We start from the raw sequence: 6304 nt of genomic DNA, 5'->3' as shown, positions 1-6304 counted from the left end.
AGGCAAAGGGAGTTGCAATGTTGCAAGGTGCAAAAACCAAGATGTTACAAGGGATCCTAGATGCTACAAGAGATCTCAGATGTTGCACTGTAATCCCAGGTACCAAAGCAAACTCAGTAGACAAAAGTGATCAAATCCAGGCTTTTATTGTAATCATGTTGGCAACCTTCAGTCTCGAAAGACTCTGGTATCGCGCTCTGAAAGGTGGTTCTGGAACAGCGTCTAGTGTGGCTAAAAAGGCCGATTCGGGAGTGACAATCCCTTCCACACCGGGAGCAAGTGCAGTCTGTTCCTGGTCTGTCTCCCTGGCTATGGGCCTTCCTTCTTTGCCTCTTAGCCTCAGTCTGTTGGCCAAGTGTCTCTTCAAACTGGGAGAGGCCATGCTGCACAGCCTGCCTCCAAGCGGGCCGCTCAGAGGCCAGGGTTTCCCACTTGTTGAGGTCCACTCCTAAGGCCTTCAGAGGCAATACCTTACTGGCTGGGGACTGCCCAGCTTAAGGCGGGCGGGAGCTGCCCAATGAGATGCAATGATCTCTCCCACCGTCAAAAGCAGCCCCTGCGTCACGCCCTACGCCAATCGAGCGAAGACTTATAACCGGTAACTGCTGCTTCCCGTGTTGTGCCGACGCCGTATGGCGAAGCTGGAGTGTCCTCTCCAGTGCACGAAGCCTGGGTAAAAGAAGGTATGGAGGATAGGCTGTTACCCATGCAGCAAATCCCCCCTCTCCACGTCGCTGGAATGATCCAATAGAAAGGCAGAAACCAATACGGTTGGTTCCAGCGGCGTCGCAGGAGTTGCTAGAGCGTGACTGTGTTCAGCCACTAACTGCCTCAGGGACTCCGGCTCCTGATTTTGCCTCGAGGTTGACTCCTGAAGCCTTTTCCACAACTGGATATAGCCACAAGGCAGTGGAGGTTTGGAATCAGAGTTTTCCTTCTCTTAGATGTCCATCCACGTCTACAAAGGAGACTGTGTGCATCAGAAATGGGGAGAAGAGAAATCCCAAAGGTGACTGCTTGCACCAGAAGTGTGAAGAAGAGAAGCCTCAAAGGAGACTGTGAGCATAGGAAGTGTGAAGAAGAGAAGCGTGTAATGCCTCCTTTAGCTGACTTTTATTACAATCTGGGGTTCCCTCCTTGAAACACATTTGGAGACAATTCATTGGTGGGTTCAAAACATCCGTTGTTTTATAATAGGCCATCTTGTACATCCATCATATACAATATATCCCCAGCAGTTAGCCAATGGCACTGCACACAAACCTGACCTCATCCATAACCATCGCATGATCCACTGTGGCCTTCATGTGCAGCCCATGAAATGCAACAAAATTGTTGCTGAAAGGTTGCGAGCTCTGCTAAAACAACAAAACCGCTATCTTCTGCATTTTCTGTGGGAAGTTGACCTTTGCAATGTGTTATTCCGGAAGTGCTTTGATATCATGTCCCTTTAAACTCTAGAATGCAGTTAGTCCACTAAAACTCAGTTAAAATATTACTATTTGTTAGTCGCACTTATGTGTACCCCAAAACTGATTTCAAAATAAAAAACAAGGAAATATAAGAAAGCTAAGCTTACTAGTGTTCTTCTATGAGAGCTGGTGTGAATATTTGCTTTCTAGCATGCGTGTGCACAGCTTAGTGCTCTAAAAGTCCTAATGAGGAGAATAAAAAGGAACATAAACTGTGGCAAAAGAAATGTAAGAAGGTGATATGGGAGGCCAAGAGAGACTATGAGGAACACATGGCCAGCAACATTAAGGGGAATAATAAAAGCTTCTTCAAATATGTTAGAAGCAGGAAACCCGCCAGAGAAGCGGTTGGCCCTCTGGATGGTGAGGGAGGGGAAGGGGAGATAAAAGGAGACTTAGAGATGGCAGAGAAATTAAATGAGTTCTCTGCATCTGTCTTCACAGCAGAAGACCTCAGCCCCTCCTAACTGAGGAGTTAAGTCAGATAGAGGTTAAAAGAGAAGATGTTTCAGACCTCATTGATAAATTAAAGATCAATAAGTCACCAGCCCTGATGGCATCCACCCAAGAGTTATTAAGGAATTGAAGAATGAAGTTGCTGATCTCTTGACTAAAATATGCAACTTGTCCCTCAAAACGGCCAAGGTGCCAGAGGATTGGAGGACAGCACATGTCATTAACAATCTTTAAAAAGTGAAAGAGGGGGGAGCCGGGAAACTATAGGCCGGTCAGCCTAACACCTATACCGAGTAAGATGGTGGAATGCCTCATCAAAGATAGGATCTCAAAACACATAGATGAACAAGCCTTGCTGAGGGAGAGTCAGCATGGCTTCTGTAAGGGTAAGTCTTGCCTCACGAACCTTATAGAATTCTTTGAAAAGGTCAACAGGCATGTGGATGCGGGAGAACCCGTGGACATTATATATCTGGACTTTCAGAAGGCGTTTGACACGGTCCCTCACCAAAGAATACTGAAAAAACTCCACAGTCAGGGAATTAGAGGACAGGTCCTCTCATGGATTGAGAACTGGTTGGAGGCCAGGAAGCAGAGAGTGGGTGTCAATGGGCAATTTTCACAATGGAGAGAGGTGAAAAGTGGTGTGCCCCAAGGATCTGTCCTGGGACCGGTGCTTTTCAACCTCTTCATAAATGACCTGGAGACAGGGTTGAGCAGTGAAGTGGCTAAGTTTGCAGACGAAACCAAACTTTTCCAAGTGGTGAAGACCAGAAGTGGTTGTGAGGAACTCCAGAAGGATCTCTCCAGACTGGCAGAATGGGCAGCAAAATGGCAGATGCGCTTCAATGTCAGTAAATGTAAAGTCATGCACAATCTAAATCAAAACTTTAGATATAGGCCGATGGGTTCTGAGCTGTCTGTGACAGATCAGGAGAGAGATCTTGGGGTGGTGGTGGACAGGTCGATGAAAGTGTCGACCCAGTGTGCGGCGGCAGTGAAGAAGGCCAATTCTATGCTTGGGATCATTAGGAAGGGTATTGAGAACAAAATGGCTAATATTATAATGCCGTTGTACAAATCTATGGTAAGGCCACACCTGGAGCATTGTGTCCAGATTTTTGAGATCTGGTCACCACATCTCAAAAAGGACATAGTGGAAATGGAAAAGGTGCAAAAGAGAGCAACTAAGATGATTACGGGGCTGGGGCACCTTCCTTATCAGGAAAGGCTACGGAGTTTGGGCCTCTTCAGCCTAGAAAAGAGACGCCTAAGGGGGGACATGACTGAGACATACAAAATTATGCAGGGGATGGACAGAGTGGATAGGGAGATGCTCTTTACACTCTCACATAACACCAGAACCAGGGGACATCCACTAAAATTGAGTGTTGGGAGAGTTAGAACGGACAAGAAAAAATATTTCTTTACTCAGAGTGTGGTCGGTCTGTGGAACTCCTTGCCACAGGATGTGGTGATGGCGTCTAGCCTGGACACCTTTAAAAGGGGATTGGACAAGTTTCTGGAGGAAAAATCCATTACGGGGTACAAGCCATGAAGTGCATGTACAACCTCCTGATTTTAGAAACGGGCTACGTCAGAATGCCAGATACAAGGGAGGGCACCAGGATGCAGGTCTCTTGTTATCTGGCGTGCTCCCTGGGGCGTTTGGTGGGCCGCTGTGAGATGCAGGAAGCTGGACCAGGTGGGCCTATGGCCTGCTCCAGCGGGGCTGTTTTTATGTTCTTAACTACAATTCCCAGGAGGCCTTGCAGGTCTCTTGTTATCAGGTGTGCTCCCTGGGGCATTTGGTGGGCCACTGTGAGATTCAGGAAGCTGGACTAGGTGGGCCTGTGGCCTGCTCCAGTGGGGCTGTTCTTATGTTCTCAACTACAATTCCCAGGAGGCCTTGCAGGTCTCTTGTTATCAGGTGTGCTCCCTGGGGCATTTGGTGGGCCGCTGTGAGATACAGGAAGCTGGACTAGGTGGGCCTGTGGCCTGCTCCAGTGGGGCTGTTCTTATGTTCTTAGGGAGAGCAAAGCACCAAGTTCTGCAGGGAGCCTCACTTCGCAGCCAAGCCTACGCCTCCATTTTGCCCCCACCACTTGGAATCGAAGGGGAGGGGGAGAGGCCCCTTGCGTGCTGCGGTGAGGCTCCCTGCAAAACTTAGTGTTTTGCACCCCCGCTAGCTATGCCACCGCTTGGCAGTTTCTCCTGGCATGGAGGCAAAAGGGGGAGGGTCTAATCTCTGTAGTGCTCAGTTGTTGTGGGGAGGGGAGGTAGGGGGGCGTTAAGCAAGCGCATCCTCCTCTCGCTCTCCCCACTTCTAGAAGGGTGTTTGTCACTGTTTGGTCACGTCAATCGGGCATCATTGTGGGCAGATAAATATAAAGAGCATATAGAACAGTGGGCCCCCATTGGAGTGTCTTTCTTGCTACTTGTGAGAAACTAGCAAGGCACGGGGGGGGGGGAAACAGGGTGGCACCATTTGACTGCCATCTAGTTTCTTGCCCTGATTTGGCCAGCAGGGGAAGTCTGCGGGAAGGGGTTCAAGGCCACCCAGGTCCAGCCCACCCTAAACTTGCTGATGTCTCAGATACGTGGGCAATCAAGCACCTTTAGATAACAGGACAGACTCCTTGATCTCAGTTTCCCTGGAAAGGCTGGGCATGGGACTTGTGACGCTGAAGTAGCCAGAAGTTCCTCCCCCTGCTCCTCCTCGGTGGTCTATAAATGCTGAGGGAGCCACCAGCCTCCTGCACCCTGGAACTGACCTGGAGCTGCATCCCTTTGCTCCAGAGAGGCTCAGGCAAGCAGGTGAGTTCTCCCTCTTTCCGCCACAGCCGCAAGGTTTGGGGCTGGGAAGAGCCTTCTCTGCTGCCCGGGATTGGGGCAGCAGTGCAGCTTCATTCAGGGCTGACGGGCTGCGGAAGTGGCCCTCACCCTAGAGCTGCGGCTCCCCGAGATCCCTGCCATGGGTTGAAGTCCAGCTCCTGCCTGGGCAGCCCTGCCCTCCTGTGCTCTTGCTTTCTCCAGGCAGCGGCAAAGAACCAAGAGGATGGGTCTTCTTGCCTATCTCAGCGCCGGGCTCCTCGGTTGCCTGCTGGTGGGCCCCTTCACGGATGGTGAGTTTGGTCTCCTTCTGGTTGGGGCTTCCTGTTCCTCCTGCCTTCCCAAATGGAAGGGACCCCAGCCCTGCCCCAAGAGATGCTCTGGAGCCCTGTTGTTCCGCCCCAGTCCTAGCCAGCAGGAATCACTCCAGGCTCCTATTGGGCTGGCCACCCACCACACTTTCTCTCCGAGCAGGAGTGCAAGCTGTGGACTGCCCCGCCGACTGGTTCACCTACAGCGGCCACTGCTATGATTACAGACCCCAGCTGCTGAACTGGGAACAGGCAGAGGTGAGTGGCGGAGAGTGGGGTTGTTGGGCTGGGGCAAAGTGGGGAAGGGGTGAGGACGGACCCTCCCTTGGTGGGCTCCCTCAGCAACCTGGGCTTGAGGAAAGGTGGCCTTGAGCTTTGGGACAGCTCTTTCAGACTGCCTGGTGCCAGCCCCTGTTCCCCAACGTGTGCCACAATCGTGGTGATAGTTGCGTGTGGCACAAATATCAGAGAGTCGAAAGGCAACGCAAGACATGCTCAGGCCCCTCCGGTGTTGCCTCTCCCTCTCCTGGCACCTTTTCTCTACTGCAGGGGTCGGCTACTGGGTCACACCAGGACAGAGAGGTTGGGGGGGACGGGACTGCCCTGCCCGGATCTTTTCTCTTCCTGTGCCACTTGTGACGACAGTTGACACAAGTTCACTTGTCCAACAGAAAAGTCCCCTTCTCCTCCGCATCTTTCTTCATGGTCAGCAGCAGTTCCCAACCACTAAGGTGGTCCACGAGACAGTTGGGCCTGGAGGAAGGGGCGTGGAGCACCGTGCCTTTTCCGTGCTCTTGCGTGGGCCCTCCCTTAGCTCAGATTGGCCCCAAATCAGGGTACTTCAACTGCCATTGGCAGAGGTGCGATGGCATCATCACGCAATTTCCACACCCCCTGTGGATGCACACTTGGTGCCGCAATGGGTGCAGGTGTGCTGGTCCGCGGTCCCTGAAAGGTTGGGAACCGCTGACATACAGCATAATAAATAGACACCGTGCCCAGGGGCAGGGTCTTCAGCAGCTGCCTGGGACAGGTGACCCCCCCCCCCGAGCTGCAAGGCAAACCCCAGAGCCCTTGATGGTGCAACATGGGCTCCCCGTGACAACCTCTGAGCTTCGCTTTGGAGTCTCTCACTCTGAAGTCTGGCTCTTGAGAAGACACGGCTGGACTTCTGGAAGGAGGCAAGGGGAGGGTCTGTGACTGGAAGAGCAGCTTCCGAAGGGGAGGGGGCTC

This window comes from Tiliqua scincoides, chromosome 15 (genome assembly GCF_035046505.1).
Source record: "Tiliqua scincoides isolate rTilSci1 chromosome 15, rTilSci1.hap2, whole genome shotgun sequence".
NCBI lineage: Eukaryota > Metazoa > Chordata > Lepidosauria > Squamata > Scincidae > Tiliqua > Tiliqua scincoides.
This window is presented reverse-complemented; position numbering follows the sequence as displayed.